The sequence below is a fragment of the Bos taurus genome, chromosome 7 (genome assembly GCF_002263795.3).
Source record: "Bos taurus isolate L1 Dominette 01449 registration number 42190680 breed Hereford chromosome 7, ARS-UCD2.0, whole genome shotgun sequence".
In the NCBI taxonomy this organism is placed as follows: Eukaryota; Metazoa; Chordata; class Mammalia; order Artiodactyla; family Bovidae; genus Bos; species Bos taurus.
In genome coordinates, this window is record NC_037334.1 from 44544371 (window position 1) to 44566161 (window position 21791).

Here is a 21791-nt window from a genome sequence, read left to right on the forward strand (position 1 = left end):
TGCTTTTTCCATGATCCAGTGGATGTTGGCAATTTGATTTCTGGTTCCTCTGCCTTTTCTAAAATCAGCTTGAACATCTGGAAGTTCACGGTTCACGTACTGCTGAAACCTGGCTTGGAGAATTTTGAGCATTACTTTACTAGCGTGTGAGAGGAGTGCAGTTGTGCGGTAGTTTGACTGCCTCATTCTTCCTAAGGATAGTATACTATTTCATTATATGCAAATATAATAATTTAATCAACCCCTTACAGGTGAACATTTAGGTTGCTGCCAAACCATTACTAAATTACAAACTAAACTGCAACTAATAATCTCACAAGATAGATAACTATATCAGTAATTCATTAGACCACAATCTTTAGATGGAAAGGTATTTTCAATTTGAATGAATGCGTGCATGCTCAGTCATTAAGTCATATCTGACTCTTTGGGACCCTGTGGACTGTAGCCCATCAAGCCTCTCTGTCCATGGAATTCTCCAGGCAAGAATATTGGAGTGAGTTGCCATTTTCTCCTCCAGAGAATCTTCACAGTTAAGGGATGGAACCTGAGTCTCCTGAGCCCCTTGCCTTTGGGAGAAGGATTCTTTCACCACTGAGGGACCTGGGAAGTCCCTTCAATTTGAATAGAGATTGTTTAATTGCCTCCATAGAAGTAGTGCCAATTTCATTTTGCCTAGGAAGATTTACAAGTCCATATAGGAAAGGAGTGATGATGAAGAATGACAACAAGGAAGATTATCATTTTACACAATAATTTAAGAAGTATTAAAGCATTGATGATAAAATTTTACAGGAAAATTCCTTTATTTATTTTGGAGTAAATGTTTGGCTAAATTAAAAGATAATATGCTTTTTGTTCCATAAAGTATCATGACAGTTTTTTTGATATAAATGAGACCTTACTTAAAAACTAAAAGGGGGGCTAGGGGTGGAAAAAATAAGGGTGGACTTTTCTTTGCCATTTTTATTCAAATAAGGATGCCCTTCCCTTTTAGCAGTGAGAGAAAAAATTCCTAAAATTATTTCTCAACTCATAACATTTTAATCAGATACATCCATTTTAACAAAATGAATTTTCTGTCTTTAACTTCATATTCTAGAGCAATGTAAGTCAACCACACTGATTGGCATAATAGCAGAAAATACCAACCATAAAACTTTAAAAGAAAAAAATCTCTGAGAAAAATATGACTATTTTATTAACAGGCAATATTTGAACAAAGTATTCAGTATACATTGTTGCAACAGCAATTCTTAGTAGACTTCTGGGGTTTTTTCAGTCAGATTTTTGTAGAGGTGTAATTGACATACAGTGAAAAAACATAAATATAAAACTGAATCCCTTTGCTGAACACAACATTATAAATCAACTATAGTTCAATAAGAAAGTTGAAAAAATAGAGGCTTCTCCAGTGATCTAGTAGTTAAGAATCTCCCTGCTAATGCAGGGGACATGGGTTTGATCCCTGATGGGGAAGATCCCACATGCCACAGGGTAGCTAAGCTCCTGAGCCATAACTGCTGAGCCCTCACATGTGCCTAGATTCCGGGCTCTCCAAGGAAGAGTAGCCCCTGCTTGCTGCAACTAGAGAAATCCCAACAAAGAGTAGCCCCCACTCTCTACTATTGGAGAAACCCACAGTGCAGCAACAAAGACCCAGTGCAGCTACAAATGAATCAATCAAATATTTTCAAAAATAATAAAATTTATATACAGTAAAATTTATCCTTTTCAATGTTTGATTCTATGAGTTTTAACAAATGTGTGCAGCTATGTGACCACCACCCTAATCAAGATATAGAGCATTTCCTTTATCCCTACCCCTAATCATTTCCTCTTGCTCCTATATAATGAACCCCTCAGTTCAATCCCAGTTCCTGTCAGCCACTGATGTACTTTCTGTCCCTATACATCACCTTTTACAGAATATCACATGAATGGAATCATATAGTAAGTAGCCTTTTAGATATGGCTTCCTTCACTTAGCATGCCTTTGAGATCTATCTATTGTCATTGCATATCTCAGTAATTTATCCCTCTTTATTGCTAAGTAGTATTCTATTACTATAACACAGACTGTTTAGGCATTCATCAGTTGAAGAGCATTTGGGTGGTTTCTACTTTAATGATTATAAGTAAAATTTATATAAACACCCATGCACTAGATTGCATTCAGTCTTTAAACTGATTTTCTAAAAGGCACTTCTAGATATACGAATTGCTAAGTCATAAATGTACCTACATAAATATTATTCTGCGTTAAGAAACTCAAATAAATTATTCATTATTTATCAAATGTTCTGTTTATTAAACACCTACTTTATACCAAGTACTGTTCTAGGCAATGAATAAAACAGTTGTCAAATGTTGGCATCCCCAAATATATCACCAAAATTATGTGTTGATAAGTCAAAGCTGAGTTTATTGCTTACTAGTAAAAGAGCCTAGTACCTTGAATGGTTTCAGTAGCATTTCCAAGGGGAATTTGGGATATTTATAAGATTTTGAGGTCTGGACTAAGGGGGTTTTTCAGTTTAGGAGGCTTGATTGGGATTGGGTAAGAATCATGATGTAGTAGGTTAGGATTAGCAGACACAGCAAGGCAAAGGTTTTTAAGAGTCTTGAGTGTGTATTAGTTTTTATTGCTGCTTTAACAAATTACCACAAACATTTTAAATCAAGTATACCTCAGTAAAAATAAATAGGGAATTCCTTGGCAGTCCAATGGTTAGGACTCCAAGCTTCCACTTCAAGGGGCCTGGGATTCAATTCCTGGTGGGGTTGGGGTGGGGGGGTGGGGGTGGGGTAGGGTGGGGACTAAGATTCCACAAGCTGAGTGGCATGGCAAATAAATAAATAAAATTAAGACATCTATTGAAAAGTTGAGTAGTTAAATGTTCATTAAAATGGGACTTTGAGAAATTTCTGAAATGGAAAGTTGCAATTTTTCTGTTCCTGGTTGAATGGTTCTGGAATAGTAGTAATGTTGAAGATGACAATGAAATAATAAAATTATGTCAATGTTGATAGTAATCCATGTGGATATGCTGCTGCTAAGTCGCTTTAGTTGTGTCCAACTCTTGTGACCCCATAGATGGCAGCCCACCAGGCTCCCGGTCCCTGGGATTCTCCAGGCAAGAACACTGGAGTGGGTTGCCATTTCCTTCTCCAATGCATGAAAGTGAAAAGTGAAGTCGCTCAGTCGTGTCCGACTCTTCGCCACCCCATGGACTGCAGCCTACCGGCTCCTCTGCCCATGGGATTTTCCAGGCAAGAGTACCGGAGTGGGTTGCCATTGCCTTTTCCACCATGTGGATATAGATAGTTTCAATTCTGTGTCTTACTTTGGAGCCATTTTCAGCCTGAGTTGGAAAACGTTAACATCTGGCCATGATCAATCCAAATCTTCACTGTCACCTGTGGTATCATGATTTTTGTTGTTCAGTGGCTAAGTCATGACTCTTTAGGACCCCATAGACTGCAGCATGCCAGGTTCCTCTGTCCTCCACTGTCTGCCAGAGTTTGCTCAAATTCCTGTCCATTGAGTCAATGATGCTATCTAACCCTCTCATCCCCTGCCACCCTCTTCTCCTTTTGCTTTCAGTCTTTCCCAGCATCATCATGATTAAGAAGCAAATTTCTGGGGAGTGGTTGTTTCAAATTGCACAAGTACCAGGTTTTCCCATTCTTAATCCTTCTGGGGAATGCTCAGGAAAACTAGAGAACACTTATATTAGTTACTGCATTTGAGGGGTCAGAGAGCTGGAGAACTACTCCTATTGATCACTGTTGAAGGCTTTCTAGCAACTCTGGCCTGTTGCATGTAAGTAGAGCAAACTATAGCAGCCAGAAATGTTTTGGGGGCAAATAAAATCAGGAACATCTGCATAAACTAAAGGTACACTGACATTTCTGAAATAGTGGAGGTGAGGGACATGGGTGGGCACGGACAATCTCTGCTTCAGTGATAATTACTGTACACACTATGTATCAGGCAAATGCTAAACATTTTGAGATGCATTATTTACTTTTTTTACCTTGTCTTCTCTTGTGTGCTACCACCATGCTGAAACCAGTCACCAAGGTAACCATCGATTCCCATACTGTCAGATCCAAAAGTTGAATCTTTGTCTTTACCTTTTTGTTTTACACAATGAACCATCTTCTCTTGTTTGAGACACTTTCCTCTCTTGGTTTTTGAGATGCCACACTCTCCAAGATGTCTGAACACTTGATCTTTAGCTCTTTTCTCTCTGTTTCTTTCTGGGATTGGCAATTTTTCTGTAAAGGCCAGATAGTAAATACTTCAGGTTTTACAGGCCAAGTGGCAAAATCAAGGATTTTGTGTAGGTACAAAATAGTAGATTAAAATTTTTTCCATAAATTTTTCATGAAATTCAAAATGTAGTAATTAAGCTTTGTAATTCAAGTAATTATAAAGAATTATTTGTAATGAGAATAATAATTTTTCTTTTTGGGCAGGGGATGAGGATAACATTTCACTTACTTGGAATTCAAAGTTATTATTTCCTATCATCAAATGTGATTTCAGATTTTTTTTCCCCACTTGTACTTTGCCAGATATTCTTCTGTTAGTGCTTATCTGTAGTAAAATTTCATGTATTTCATTTTCAAAAACATCTTTTCACAGGTAGGTATTGCCAAATACAGATATGTAATATTACTTAAGAATATTAATTACTGAGAATTCCCTGATGGTCCGGTGTTTAGGACTCCGTGCTTTCACTGCTGTAAAGTCCAGAAACTTCCATAGGTACTGCAGTTTGAGCTCAGAAAAGACATATGCTGCAAATTTGTATGGTAATAGACATTTTACTTGTATCTTTGGACAGCACAGGAAGTATATAAAGCAACTTGATATTGTTTGTGATTAAAAAAATTATTGTTGCCGAAATGAATTGACTGTAGTAAAATTTCACATATATACAGTTTGCTTTGTAATTTAGGTTGAACTTGTTAAGAAACATGATTGAATCTTCAATAAAAGCTGATTTCCAAGCCATTTAGTGTTCAACAGTGGCTGAGGGCACTTCTCATTCACAAAAATCCAACTGACAACATTATTTGCAATAGCCAAAATGTGGAAGCAACCCAGATGAATGGATAAGCAAAATGTGGTATATTCATTAACAAAATATTAATCAACCTTAAAAAGGAAGAAAAATTTGCACATGCTACAACATGAATGAACCTTGAGGATATTATGCTAAATGAAATAAGCCAGTCACAAAAAGACAAATACTGTTATGATTCTACTTATAAGAGGTACCAAAAATAGTTAAATTCATAGAGACAGTACTATGTAATTTTCAGTGGCTGGAGTGAAGGGAATGGGGAATTATTGTTTAATGGGTATAGCATTTCAATTTTGCAAGATGAAACAAATTTTGGAAATAGATAGTGGTGATGATTGTGCTTAATGTCACTGAATGGTACACAAAAAATTGGCCAAATATTAAATTTTATGTTATATGTATTTTACCACCATTAAAAAAAGTTTCCATCTCAGTCCAGAGCTCAAATAATCACAATAATATTTTACCATTACCAAGCCATCAAACTGCGATGTGGTATAGCAAGTGAGGATATTCAGGTATATTTCTGAAAAAAAAAAAAAAAAAGTTCCTGGAACACATGATGGTTAAATCCAGAAGAGGAAATAAAGTTCACTCTTGATGCTGTTAGTAAGACAATACATGATAAATTCAAATATTTACAAGGCTTTAAACACCTTACATTTTCCAAAGCTTTGTAAATCTGTTCAAATAAGTTTTTTCTCCTCCACACATGTTCGTTTGTTGTTGTCTTCGTCACGAAGTCGTTTTTGACTCTTTTGTGCCACTATTGTGCCACTATGGATCGTAGCCTGCCAGGCTCCTCTGTCCATGGGATTTCCCAGACAAGAATACTGGAATGGGTTGCCATTTCCTTTTCCAGGGTATCTTCCCGACCTGGGGATCAAACCCATGTCTCCTGCATTGGCAGGTGAATTCTGTACCACTGAGCCACCAGTACCACCATCAATTTAACGTATCTTATTCAACTCAACTGCAGGTTGTACGGAATTAGGGTTTTCACAACTTCCTTGAAAACATTCTCTTTTGTAGTTGTTCCACACAGACTACTCTTAGAGGTAATTCTTTAGTCACTTCAAACTCAATATTGATTCCTCAGATAAACAACTGACTGATATCAGCGACAACTGTGTACTCATCAAGATTCAAGTACCTATATCTAAATGGAATAGCATTGAAAGTCAAAAAATAAATTCTCATATTTATGGTTGAAAAATTCAACAAGGTTCTAAGACAATTTTCAATGAGCAAACAATAGTCTTTTCAACAAATTGTGCTGGGACAACTGGATATCCATATGTAAAAGAATTATGTTGGATTCCTACCTCACAGCACATACAAAAATCAACTCACAATAATCCAAGCCCTAATTGTAAGAGCTAAACCTATAAAACTCTTAAAAGAGAACAAAGGCATAAAGCTTCAAGATCTGGAATAGCCATGGTTCATTAGATATGATACCAAAAGTACAAGCAACAAAAGAAAAACATGAACTGGACTTCATCAAAATTAAGATGTTTTGTGGTTCAAAAAGACAGCATCAAGAAAGTGAATAGACAGGACTTTCCTGGTGACTCAGTGGTAAAGAATCTGCCTGCCAATGCAGGAGCTTCGAGAGACACGTATTTGATCGCCTGGATCAGGAAGATCCCACATGATGAGGAACAACTAAGCCCATGCACCACAGCTAGTGAGCCACTGCTCTGGAGTCCATGCTCCACCACTACTGAGCCCATATGCAGCAACTAGTGAAACCCATGTGCCTAGAGTCTGTGCTTTTCAATAAGAGAAATCATTGCAATGAGAAGCCAGTGCACTGCAGCTAAAGAAAGACCTCTTGCAGCAACAAAGACCCAGCCAGCCAATAAATAAATAAGTAAATAGATATTTAAAAAAATAAAAAGAAAGTGAAAAGACAAAAGACAAATACCCAATTTTTAAAATACGCACAGAGGTTCTTTTTTTTCTCTTGCCTTCCTCAAAAGTTTAAACATAATGCTATCATATAACCCAGAGTCCTAGGTATACACCCAAGAAAATTACAAAAAAAAGGTCCTCACAAAACCTTGCACATGAATGTCTACGGTAGCATTATTCATAATAGCCAAAAGATGGAAAACAAATGATACACTGTAAACGAACCTTGAAAACCTTATGCTGACTAAAAGAAGTCAGTCACAAAGGACAATACACGGTGTGGTTCCATTTATATGAAATGTTCATAATATGGAAATCTATAGAGATAGAAAGAAATTAGTGATTACCTATGGCTGGGTGCTTGTTGGGGAATGGGTAATGACTGCTAATGGGTACATGATTTCTTTGGGGAGTAATAAGAATTGATTCTGGTGGGGGTTGTATAACTCTGAATTGTACACTTTCAATGGGTGAATTATATGGTATGTTCATTAAAACTCAAGAAGCTATTAATATTACAAAAAATAAGTCAAGGAAAACCAATTGATACCCCTTTGTTTTTTAATTAACAATTGATATTGCTCTCAATGTCTTTAACTCTGATTAACTGTTCTCACAGAAAGGTTAATACTCTTAAGCAAGTTTATTTGCTCTGAATATATTTCTTTGGCTGCTACTATCAAACATGATTTAATGAACTTGTCATCATTAAATGACTTTCCTCACTTACATAATGCTGCTGCTGCTGCTGCTACTATGTTGCTTCAGTCGTGTCCGACTTTTAGTGACCCCATGGACTGCAGCCTACCAGGCTCCTCTGTCCACGGGATTTTCCAGGCAAGAGTACTGGAGTGGGTTGCCATTGCCTCCTCCACACTTACATAATGAATCACTCAGAAACTTTAGTTGCACCCTCCTTTTCATTTTTAAACATTTTTGGAAGAAATTAATTTGTAATGAGGTGAAAAGTGAAGTCACTCAGTCTCATCCGACTCTTTGTGATCCCATGGACTGTAGCCTACCATGCTCCTCCATCCATGGGATTTTTCCAGGCAAGAGTACTGGAGTGGGTTGCCATTTCCTTCTCCAGAAGATCTTCCCAACCCAGGGATTGAACCTGGGTCTCCTGCATTGTAGTCAGATGCTTTACCATCTGAGCTACCATTGTACATCAAATCCCAAATGTCTTTTAAGTAAAATCTCCAATGTTTTCTGTGATCTAACCTCAGAAGTCACATGCATTTCTGTAATATTCTATTGGTTGCACAAGTCAACCCTATTCAGTGTGGGAGGGGACTGTACAAGGACATGAGCACCAGGACTCAGAAGTCATTAAGAGCCATTTCAGAGGCTACCTACCACAATGCCTTGTTAAGAGAAAGGACTCAACAAGAACTGTTGCTATAAAAATGATTCTAATGAAAACATTAGGAAAAGTAGTTAGTACAAATCCACACGTGGTTCATAGTCTCTATACATACCCACATTCTCAAAATAAAATCCAAGTATACTATTAAGGCAAATGAGAATACTAATGATTTTGTTATTATCCACTCTTTCAACAATTATTGGTAGAGTGCCACCGATACACCAGGTAGTATTCTAAACATCTAGGTTCTAGGCAAGCAAGTGCAAGTGAAGTCACTCAGTCGTGTCCGACTCTTTGTGACCCCATGGACTGTAGCCTACCAGGCTCCTCAGTCTGTGGAATTTTCCAGGCAAGGGTACTGGAGTGGGTTGCTATTTCCTTCTCCAGGTTCTAGGCAGTAGTGAACAAATGGTCCTTATTCTCATGGGGCTTCCACTTTTGTGTAAAAGAAAGAGAAGAAAGATACACACACACGTACAATTCTAAACTACTTCCAGGTATAAACATTAAGAGGAAGAAGCAGAGCAAAGGGATAGAATCAGTTCAGGGGCTATTTCCACTAGGTTGGCTAGGAAAAACTTCTCAAAGAAGATGAACTTTGAGAAGAAGCTTGAATGTGATCTTTTAATAAATGTATACTTTAAAACCTATGAGCATGAGGTTTTTAAAATTATTCCATAACAAATTGCTCAAAACTTAGTGGCTTAACACAACAATAACCATTTATTGTCTCTCACAATTTCTATGGGCCAGAAATTCAGGTGTGGCTTTGCTAGGCAGTTCTCGCTTGGGTCTCTTAACAGGCAGTAGTCATATGAACACTTAACTGGGAATGGAGGCTCTCCTTCCCAGGTGGCTCCCTGATGTGCCTGGCAGGTTGCTGCTGACTGTTGTTTGGAGGACTCAGTTCCTCTCCACAGGGGTGAGTATGAAACAAGGCTGCTCATACTGCAGAGACTGGGTCATCCTAAAGTGAATGTTTCAAGAGACAAGGGAGAAACTGTAATGCCTTTTATGACCTCGCATCTGAAGTCACAAATGGTTGCTTATGTATTATTCTACAAACCACAGAAGTTAGCCCGTATGCAGTGTGGGAAGGGACTATACAAGGACATAAACAACAGGGAATAGGATCTTTAAGAATCATTTTGGAAGGGTAGTTACACCAATCCAAACCATAATTTTCCTTCATGTGATTCAAGCAGTTTACATAGAGAAAAAAACTTCATTAATGAACAGTAAAATCTACTTTTAAAATATTGGTTCAATTTCCTTTCCAGTCCTTATTTACATGCATAAGCTGTGTACATTAACACTCACAGAACACTCCACCCAACAATAGCAGAATATACATTCTTTTCAAAGTGCAGAACATTCACTAGGGTGTATTTACTAAGGTAACCCATATCTAGATCATAAATTAAGTCTCAATAAAAGTAGAAGGATTCAAGGCATATAAGGTTTAGTTTTTTTTTTTTCCCCTAGGAAATCTGATTATCATTGGCCATATAAGGTTTTGAATATGGTATCTTATTCATTAATGAACACCCATATACCTGGCCTTGGGGCTCCAGGTATATCTGACCATGGCGGAGTTAAGGTAGAAATCAGTAATAGAAACATCTCTGGAAAATCCCTCAATATATAGAAACTGAATAATACACATCTATATAACCCATTGGTCAAAGAAAAATTCCAAAGGAAAAACTAGATAATATTTATCTTTTCAGTTTATAAATTTATAAAAGTATAAAATCATGGTTTTGAAAATATGAGTTCTCTCTGTGGGAAGATTTTTAAATAAAAATTCAATTTCTTTATAAACATACAGGTATTTGGGTCATTTGTTTATTCTTGAGTGAAACTTGTTTGTTTGGGTTCCAATGAATTTTTCTATTTTATTAAATGAGTAAAGTTGTCTTGCTATTTCCTAGTGTATTTTTAATATATGTGGAATCTGTAGTGATAGCATCTCACTCATTTCTGATATTGGTAATTTGTCTCCTCTCTTTTGTCCTGAGCAGTCTGGCTAGAGATTTACTGATTTTTATTAAACTTCTCATAGAACTACTTTTTATTTATTTTATTTATTTATTGGCTGCACCATGGGGCTTATGGGTTCTTATTTCTGTGACCAGGAATTGAATCCAGGCCCTTAGCAGTGAGAGCATGGAGTCCTAACCACTGGACCACCAGGAAATTCCCATAGAACTACCTTTTAGGTTCGTTGACTTTCTCTATTATTTGTTTTCTATTTCACTGATCTCTGCCCTTGATTTTTATTATTTCCTTTCTTCCAGTTGTTTCAGGATTTATTTGTTCTTCTTTTTCTAGTTTATTAAGGTGCAAGCTGAAGTCACTGTTTTGAGACATTTTTCTCTAATATTTAGTGCTATTAATTTCCCCAAAGTATGCAGTCATGGCATCCCACAAATATTTTGCTTCCATCTTTAGTTTGTTAAAAATATTTTGTAATTTTCCTTTTGAGTTCATTTTTGATCTGTGAGTTATATAGAAGTATTGTTATTCAGCTTCCATATGTTGAGGGATTTTCCAAAGATGTTTCTAACACTGATTTCTAGTTTAACTTCACTGTGGTCAGATATACCTTGTATGTACTGTAAACAAAGAACAAAAGAGCATTTTTGCTCACCAACCAATTCTACAGGGAATAACCTGCTGCAGATGCTCACCAACAGCACACTCTGCTTCACACAGAAGAAAGGATGATCTCGGGATGCTCTGTGCTTTGGACAAGCAGGCCCCTTAGATGTATATCTCAGGAAGATTTTTAATGAACTCAGATTCTTGCATCTTCCCACATATAGGAAAGCACTGAAATCATTAACCTGAGATATCTATTCTTTGTGACTAAAGAATACCAAGGAGAGATAAGAAAGCCTACCTCAGTGATCAAGGCTAAGAAATATAGGAAAATAATAGAATGGGAAAGACTAGAGATCTCTTCAAGAAAATTAGAGATACTAAGGGAACATTTCATGCAAAGATGGTGCACATTAAAGGACAGAAATGGTATGGACCTAACAGAAGCAGAAGATATTAAGAAGAGGTGGCAAGAATACACAGAAGAACTGTACAAAAAAGATCTTCATGACCCAGATAACCATTATGGTGTGATCACTCACCTAGAGCCAGACATCCTGGAATGCGAAGTCAAGTGGGCCTTAGGAAGCATCACTACGAACAAGGCTAGTGGAGGTGATGGAATTCCAGTTGAGCTATTTCAAATCCTAAAAGATGATGTCATGAAAGTGCTACACTCAATATGCCAGCATATTTGGAAAACTCAGCAGTGGCCACAGGACTGGAAAAGGTCAGTTTTCATTCCAATCCCAAAGAAACGCAATGCCAAAGAATGTTCAAACTACCACACAATTGCACTCACCTTGCATGCTAGCAAAGTAATGCTCAAAATTCTCCAAGCCAGGCTTCAACAATATGTGATCCGTGAACTTCCAGATATTCAAGCTGGATTTAGAAAAGGCAGAGGAACCAAAGATCAAATTGCCAACTTCTGCTGGATCATCGAAAAAGCAAGAGTTCCAGAAAAGCATGTACTTCTGCTTTATTGACTACGCCAAAGTCTTTGCCTATGTGGATCACAACAAACTGTGGAAAATTCTTAAAGAGATGGGAATATCAGACCCCCTGACCTGCCTCCTGAGAAATCTGTATGCAGGTCAAGAAGCAACAGTTAGAACTGGACATGGAACAACAGACTGGCTCCAAATCGGGAAAGGAGTATGTCAAGGCTGTATATTGTCAGCCTGCTTATTTAACTTATATGCAGAGTAGTAGTAATAGTGTTAGTTGCTCAGTTGTGTCTGACTCTTTGCGACCCCATGGACTATAGCCTGCAAGTCTCCTCTGTCCATGGGATTTTCCAGGCAAGAATACTGGAGTGGATTACCATTCCCTTCTCCAGAGGATCTTCCCAACCCAGGGATTGAACACAGGTCTCCTTCATTGCAGGCAAACTTTTTACCATTTGAGCTACAGGGAATACCTGATATATATGCAGAGTACATTATTTGAAATGCTGGGTTGGATGAGGCACAACCTGGAATCAAGATTGCTAGGAGAAATATCAATAACTTCAGATAAGCAGATGACACCACCCTTATGGCAGAAAGTGAAGAAGAACAAAAGAGCCCCTTGATGAAAGCCCCTCCTCTTCAGAGGAGAGTGAAAAAGTTAGCTTAAAACTCAACATTCAGAAAACTAAGATCATGGCATCCGGTCTCATCACTCCATGGCAAATAGATGGGGAAACAATGGAAACAGTGAGAGATTTTATTTTATTGGGCTCCAAAATGACTGCAGATGCTGACTGTAGCCAGGAAATTAAAAGACGCTTGCTTCTTGGAAGAAAAGCTTTGACAAACCTAGACAGCACATTAAAAAGCAGAGACATTGCTTTGCCAACAACGGTCTGTCTAGTCAAAGCTATGGTTTTTCCAGTAGTCCTGTATGGATGAGAGATTTGGACCATAAAGAAGACTGAGCAATGAAGGATTGATGTTTTTTTTTTAACTGTAAAGAGTTAAAATCTGTTAAAGTTAAAGAGTTAAGTCTGTGAACTCTTGCGAGTCCCTTGGAGGACAAGGAGATCCAGTCAGTCAATCCTAAAGGAAATCAGTCCTGAATATTCATTGGAAGGACTGATGCTGAAGCTGAAACTCCAATACTTTGGCCATCTGATTGGAAAAGCTGACTCATTGGAAAAGACCCTGATGCTGGGAAAGACTGAAGGCGGGAGGAGAAGAGGAGGACAGAGGATGAGATGGTTGGATGGCATCAGCGACTCGATGAACAGGAGTTTGAGTAAGCTCCGGAAGTTGGTGATGGACAGGGAAACCTGGCATGCTGCAGTCCACGGGGTCACAAAGAGTCGGACACAACTGAGCAACTGAACTGAACTGAACAGTAATCTTCTGTTGTTCTTTAGTTGCTAAGTCATGTCTAACTCTTTTGTGACTCCATGGACTGTAGCCCACCAGGCTCCACTCTCCACCGAATTTCCCAGGCAAGAATACTGGGCTGGGTTGCCATTTCCTTCTCCAGGGGATCTTCCCAATCCAAGAATCGAATCCACATCTCCTACACTGACAGGTGGATCCTTTACCACTGAGCCACCAGGGAAGCTCTAGAAATCTTTTACCAAGATATATACCTGATTGCCAAAACTGTCACATATAAACCGGATTTTCTCGCACCTCTTGGGAGCAGTTTACTCAGAACTACTGAGTGACTTCCCTGGGCTTCCTGGTAGCTCAGTTGGTAAAGAATCTGCCTGCAATGTGGGAGATCTGGGTTTGATCCCTGGATTGGGAATATCCCCCGGAGAAGGGAAAGGCTACCCAGTCCAGTATTCTGGCCTGGAGAATTCTATGGACTGTATGGTCCATAGGGTTGCAAAGAGTTGGACACGACTGAGCGGCTTTCACTTTCATTGAGTGACTATCTGCTGGGCTGTAGTCCTTAGTAAGACCCTGAATAAAACTCATAGCTCTAATTCATTTTGCAGTACAGCAGAAATTAATACTACCTTGTAAATCAATTATACTCCAATAAAAATGAATTAAAAAATTAAAGCTCTTATATCATGAATTTTTCTATCAGTTGACTTAAATCCTATTACCTTTATTAAGACTTGTTTTACAATCTGGAATATGAGCTACTTAGGTAAATATTCTTGGTGCACTTTCAAAAGAATGTGTATTCTGCTATTGTTGGATAAAGTGTTCTATAAGCTTATTTTGTCAAATTTGTTGGTTGTGTTGTTCAAGTCTTCTATACCCTTAGTTATTTTCTGTCTACTTGTTGTGCCAGTTAACAAGTATGGGTATTGAACTCTCTGACTATAACTGTGGATTTATTTCTCATTTTATTATTTCCATCAGTTTTACTTTACTTATTTTCAAAATCTGCTCTTATGTATAAATGTTTAGGATCATTATGTCCTCCTGATGAATTGACCACATTATCATACTCAATGAGTATGATAACTCATTATCTTTAATAACTTTAATATCTTTAATAACTTTCTTTGATCCTCATAATATTCTTTTTTTCTGAAATCTACTGGCCTGATATTAATATAGCCTCTCTAGTTTTCTTTTTATTAGGGTTAGCATAGCTATGTGCCTATTTTATTTAAGGTACATTTCTGGTTGGCAGTACTTCTTACTCTTTTATCCAATTCAATAATCCTTAACTTTTAATTGGAGCTTTGATTATTTATGTATAGGGCTTCCCTGGTGGTGCAAAGGATAGGTTTCCACCTGTCAATGAAGGGGACACAAGTTCAATTCCTGGTCTGGGAGCGTTCCATGTGCTCCCAGTGCTGTGGAGCAACTGAGCTTGGGTACTACAACCACGGAAGCCCATACCCTGGAGCCAGCAAGTCGCAACTACCGAAACCTGTGGTCCTAGAGCCTGTGCTCCACAACGAGAGAAACCGATGCAATGAGAAGCCTGTGCACCAAAATTAGAGAAAGACCCAGTGCAGCCAAATATAAATAAATAAATAAAGCAGTGTGTGTATGTCAAAAAATATATAGGTTATACGTAATGAGATTATGTATAATGTGGAAAAAGTGACAGATTTTATTTTCTTGAGCTCCAAAATCACTGTGGAAGATGACTGTAACCATGAAATTAAAAGATGTTTGCTCCTTGGAAGAAAAGCTATGAGAAACCTAGATAGCCTATTAAAAAGAAGAAACATCACTTTGCTGACAAAGGTCTTTATAGTCAAAGCTGTGGTTTTTCCAGTAATCATGTATGGATGTGAGAGTTGGATAATAAAGAAAGCTGGGTACTGAAGAATTGATGCTTTTAAACTGTGGTGTTGGAGAAGACTCTTGAGAGTCCCGTGGACTGCAAGAAGATCCAACCAGTCAATCCTAAAGGAAATCAGTCCTGAACACTCATTGGAAGGACTGATGTTGAAGCTGAATCTCCAATACTCTGGCCACCTGATGCAAAGAAATGACTTAGAGCCTGATGATGTGAAAGATTGAAGGCAGGAGGAGAAAGGGATGACAGAGAATGAGATGGTTGGATGGCATCACCGACTCAGTGGACATGAGTTTGAGCAAACGCAGGGAGATAATGAAGGACAGGGAAGCCTGGCAGGCTGTAGTCCATGGGGTCAGAAAGAGTCGCACACGACTTAGTGACTTAACAATGAGATTATAGACATGATTAGGTTTAAATCTGTCATGTTGATATTTATTGTCTATTTGTCCCATTTGTATTTGTTTTCTTTTTCTTCTTTTAAAAATTCCATTTATTTACTTTGTTGGGTTATTAGCTAGAGTGATTTGTTTTGTTATTTGGCTGGTTTATAGGGTTCATAGTATATTTAATTATTTCCTCTAGGACTCTCCCCAAGACAAATGAAAGCATATATCCATACAAAGACCTATACGTGAATGTTCATAGCAGCTTTATTTGTGGTAGCCAAAAACTGGAAACAGTCTAAATATCCATCAATACATGAGTGGATAAACAAATTTGGTATATCCATACAGTAGAATACCACTATTAGTAAAAAGGAATAAACTGTTGATAAACATGACAACGAGAAAGAGGGACTTCTCTGGCAGTCCAGCGGTTAAGACTTTGCCTTCCCATTCAGCGGGTGCTGGTTCCATCCCTGGTCAGGGAGCTAAGATCCCACATACCGCATGGCCAAAAAACAAAAATATAAAACAGAAAGAATATTGTAATAAATTCAATAAAGACTTTAAAATGGTTCACATAAAAAAATATTAAAAGAAGAAAAAACAAGAGTGAGTCCCCAAATAATTATGCTGAAAGAAGGCAGACCAAAAAAGTACATACTATATAATTCTATTTATATACATTCAAAAAATGCAAACTATTCTATAGCTAAGTAAGCTATATTTGTAGTTTTCTGGGGATGAATGGCAGGTAGTGTAAGCAAAGAAGGATGGGTGGGAAGGATGACGAAAGGGCACATGGAAGCTTTGTGGGGCAAGGTTTAATTATCTTGCTTGTGGTTATGATTTCACGTGTATATAGATGTCAAAATCCATCAAATTATATACTTTAAATACGTGAAGATCATTGTAGGTCAGTTGCACCTTATAAAGTTCTAAAAAGAAAATATTGGCAGGAATTTCCTGGCAGTCCAGTGGTTAGGACTCAGCACTTTCACTGCCATAGTTGGGATTTAATCCCTGGTCAGGAATCTGCAAGCCATGTAGCCAAAAAAAAGAAAAAGAAAAAAGAATGAAAGAAAGCAACGAAAAAAGAAAATGGGAAAGTAAGGAAATAAAAAGTGTAAATTATAATCTTGGCACTCAAATATGATAACTATTAGCAATTTGGTCACTATCAAACTCTACAGACAAATTTTCAGACACCCAAGTGGTATCTGAAAATTTTAAAAAACTGTAGTATTCCATTGTGTTAAAAATTATTTTACCTTTCTCTAATTTCTAGGGTCAATTTATATTTGCCAAGGTAGTAGATGCTACTATTGTCATAATTATAATGAAATGAATACTTTTATTACTAATCATCCAAACAACAGATCTTGAAACCTTTCTGGGTTCACCTCTTTCACCACAAAATCAACGGATCACTGAGTTCTGTAATTTCTACCTTCTCAGTATCTCTCATATTTGTCACCTTCTTTCCACTCTCATCTTTAACGTGTTAAGTTAGTATAACTGTATTAGGCTTGCACAAAAATCACACAACATACGATCTGCTGTAAGGAGGAGTGTTCCCTCTGGCCTTGCAAAGAGTGATGGGGATGAGTCACTGTGTCAAAACTCGGGACCAACGTCACCAAGATTGACCCTCATTTCTCTTCTGAAAAAACTGAAATAATATCTCATTCTTTTATCTTAATGCTAAAGATACTAAAACAATAAATCTAAATGTAAATTAAAGCAATAAGTCTAAAACGTGAAAAAACAACTTTTTCTTGAACATTTATATGTTGTTACAAGCTGATCAATTAATTTAATAACTATGTTTTATATATCTGAATATTAATTACATATCTATATATATGTTTACATGGGTTCAACAACTCTTTCTCAGCCATATACAGCTCCCTTGGAAGGCTTTACCAAACTCTCCCTGTGGTTAAGACTCTAAGCTCTCTAGTGACTTAAGCTTGTACTACTTAACACATGTCTATAAGTTTATTAATAGCCTATTAATCCTCAGAGGACAAAGACAGATACTTAATACTGGCTGTTAAATTTTGCATAAATGAGTGTTTTTTCCTTTGTCCACATACTGATTCTCTTCAAGGCAGCTAACTAGTTAGGGATGATTTTCTTTGTATAAATATCTAGTTATATTGGCTTACATGTTTAGTGACCCTATGGATTTGCCTACTACATAAATGATCTCAGAATACCCTCAGGACTTCTTAAGGAAGGGAATTGTTTTATCAAATGTACACCACAATGTTCATGTAAAAATATTACCCAATAGTAGCATGGTTTTTCATTCTTGATTTTGTCCAGAATTTTTGGGATAGTAAGATCCAGTGCGAGGGATTTATCAATGTGGCTTCATAGCATTTATTATCTATAACCCAAGTTGCTTGTAGCACATGGCAACTTGTATCGTGTCTTATTTAATTTTAAATTAACATAATACTCATAATCATAGAAGGTTGAACTCAAGTGTTTACTACTACTCACAAAATGTCACATTCAAGTAATGAAAAATAATCATAATCATAAACCCACTAAGACAGCACAAATGGGAGAGGAGTACACAGGGGTGTAGCTTCTTACATAAACTTACCATCACTCTTTCTGTCCTTGAGCCCTCCCTGACCTTGGCTGATAAGTGCATGGGGTCATCGGGTTTGGAGCCTTTGCAGAGTTCCGTGGCGTAAATTGGCTTGCTTCCTATTGACTTTCCTTCACTGTAGGGTTATGATTGGGCCCTTAAAATGATTTGGTTATTTAAGTAGGCATCCATGATTCCATCAATTTTTCCAGCTTCCAAAAGAATTGCAGTTTCTCATGTTTCATCTCTTTTCCTCTTTGACTTATGGGTTTATAGTGTTTTTTTTTTTTTTTAATATGGAATGCTTCACGAATTTGTGTGTCATCCTTGCACAGGGGCTGTGCTAATCTTCTCTGTATCCTTCCAATTTTAGTATATGTGCTGCCAAAGCGAGCACTGTGTCTGTTTCTTTTATACCATTTTATTAGGTGTCAGGAGGAATGGTATAAGTATGGTTTCAATGAAAGCCTTTTTTCCTTTGTTCTTAGTGTTTTTGTGTGTTTCCCCAACTGATAGTGAACTCCAAGTAAATCACTGTTGAAGTGTTATAGTTGTAGTATGTTGTAGTTGTAGTCAATGTTGTAGTATGGACAGGGAGGCCTGGCGTGCTGCGATTCATGGGGTCGCAAAGAGTCGGACACGACTGAGCGACTGATCTGATCTGATCTGATAGTACCTTCCAAATAGGAGTTATACTGATGTTTGTGGTTATTATTGATAACCTTGAATAGCATGTGCAAGTATCCTTGCTGCTGCTGCTAAGTCGCTTCAGTTGTGTCCAACTGTGTGTGACCCCACAGACGGCAGCCCACCAGGCTCCCCTGTCCCTGGGATTCTCCAGGCAAGAACACTGGAGTGGGTTGCCATTTCCTTCTCCAACGCATGAAAGTGAAAAGTGAAAGTGAAGTTGCTCAGGAGGATACAAAAGACTTTCCAAAGACATAAATTTCCAGGTCCTCAACTTCCATCCATACTCTCTCCTAAAATGCATCTGAGAATGTCTGCAGCCCAGATGTCACCCTGGCTTTCTCTTCTCTCTTCCTCTTTCATAGTACCTTTCTCTCTCTCACACACACACACCACCACCACCACCACACCTACACCTACATCTTTTTATGGCATAATTTTACCAAGATGTAAAAACCTGAAGGACAGCATACAAAAATACAATTTGAAATATTCCTTTGGGCCAACTGCTTTCAATTTGTTGTCATTATTTAGTCACTAAGCCATGTCGGACTCTATGCGACCCCATGGACAGACACCACGAGACCCCTTTCAATTAAGGCACTGTAGTCCAAGGTCTGAATATATATTTGGCCTATTATCAATTTAGATATACTGTAAAGGAGAAGGGAGGATGTAATGACCATCTCTTCCATTTGTTGCCAAAGACGTTTGCTGCATGGAGTACTGTGAAATTAAGGAAAGCTAGGCTGAGAAATGTTGAAGGTGATGACACCTAATTTCTTCCTACTAATGGCAGGTCTCCATGTCTTAACCACTTTAGAACACTATTATTCAAAATGCATAAAAAACCTACAAAGACAGCACCAGATCATGGGGATTCTAAACATCATTCTCCAATTAAAAATCAGGATAAAAATTGGAGAAGTGGTTGGTTCAAAGACAGGGCAAGGAGATCACAAGATGAACCCAGAACACCTTGTGATTTCAAAAAGGAAGGAAGTACTAATAAAAAGATGAAGATTTAAAAAAAACAAAAACAAAGGAGCCAACCTGAAGGAATGCTTCTAATAGTCAAAGGTGGAATAATTGGAGCCAAAAAACAATGCTTTTATTGAATTTTAACCCACAGAACAGAAGAAACATTGACGAGTCCACAGTACCATTGATTAAATGACTGGGAGAGAAGCAGCAGCGCTTCCTTATAGTATAATTCCAATTAGTGTAGAAGTAAAGAGGAAAATGGAAAATTACCATTTGTCAAACACCACAATAACAACTATTGTTATCTACATTAAAAGTAGTAGGTGACTGTGAGGACAATTTGCAGTCTCAAAGTATCTCCTCCAAGATATCTATCAATTAAAAAGGGAAAGACAGTCTTTGTAATGGAGAAATCTGATGAAACCACCTTACCCCAGTGATCAAGGTCAGTATCACCAATAGTAAATTACTTTATTGATATTGGGAATTTTTCATTTCTGTGCTATTATTCTAAAAAGCCTAACGTCAGTTCAGCCATGAGAAAACATTTGACAAATCCAAATTGTGGGACATTAGACAAAATAACTGATCAATACTCTTCAAAAGTGACAAGGGCATGAAAGATAAGGAAAGACAAAGGAACTTAGAGACAGTAGTAGATTTAGAAGTAACTAAATGCATTTTCTGGGTAATATAATGGAACAGAAATAGAACATAACTGGGAAAACTGGTGAAATGTGAGTCAAGTTTTTGGTTTAACTAACAGTATTTTATCAAATATTAATTTCTTGGTTCTGCTCATTGTACTGGAGAAGGCAATGGCACCCCACTCCAGTACTCTTGCCTGGAAAATCCCATGGACGGAGGAGCCTGGTAGGCTGCAGTCCATGGGGTCTCTAGGAGTTGGACACGACTAGAGACTTCCTTTCACTTTTCACTTTCATACACTGGAGAAGGAAATGGCAACCCACTCCAGTGTTCTTGCCTGGAGAATCCCAGGGACGGGGGAGCCTGGTGGGCTGCCGTCTCTGGGGTCGCACAGAGTCAGACACTACTGAAGCGGCTTAGCAGCAGCAGCAGCTCATTGTACTATGGTTATGTAAGATGCTACCATTAGGGGAAGCTAGGTGAGGTATACATGGAAATTGTAATTTTACAGATTTTCTGTAAACCTACGGTTAGTTCAAATTAGCAAGTTAAAAAAATAAATAAAATCATGACTATGAAGTACACTTTCTCTGTACTTTCCTCCATTTCCAGTGCTAACTTTTGGCGTAATGCCAAAACAAATTTACTATATTGTAGTCATACTAACAATCGTTTGAGGAGTAAAAACCTATGATCTGATTATGACTCCTTTTGATATGGTTCTGAGAAATAATACATTTATTACACATGCCAGGGATTCAACTTCCAGAGTTCTGCTTTTAGGCAGGATAGGGTAAATTCTTTGGAAGTTACCCTCCACTGTGCCATTGAGTCTGCTTTTTTGAGTAAACTGAGTGACTAGAGTAAGGATCTTGACCTCTGTACTTTTCCAGGTATACCTTTGAATAGTTGTAATAGTAAAAATAATTAGAATTTAAATGTTCTTACCATCTAAATGGATAAGAAATGGCATTAAGAAAAATAGCAGAGACATTAAAGAAGCTTAAGCTCATCAGCACAAACTGAGTTTTATTTGATTGCAAGTGATATAAACTATGTACACGTTTCCCTTCCAAGTTTCTTCACCGCTAAAATTGCCCTTACAGAGATTACAAACATTGTAAACTGCATTTCATTAGTAGTTTATCAAATCTGCCTGTCAACTGACACATTCTGTATAGAGCCTTAAAAATGATGTTTTGAGAGTATTTATAATCACTGAAAGCAGATGATTCTGTAAAACAGGTAATTACAGATCTTTAAACTGACAACAT

At 37.6% G+C, this 21791-nt stretch overlaps 1 non-coding gene across 1 annotated transcript; it reads right to left on the minus strand.

The window, feature by feature from the left end:
• Positions 1-18488: 18488 nt before the first annotated feature.
• On the minus strand, positions 18489-18595 carry LOC112447663 (U6 spliceosomal RNA). The gene has a single exon (XR_003035841.1). It is a non-coding gene; the product is annotated as a U6 spliceosomal RNA (small nuclear RNA).
• Between the last annotated feature and the right edge of the window lie 3196 nt (positions 18596-21791).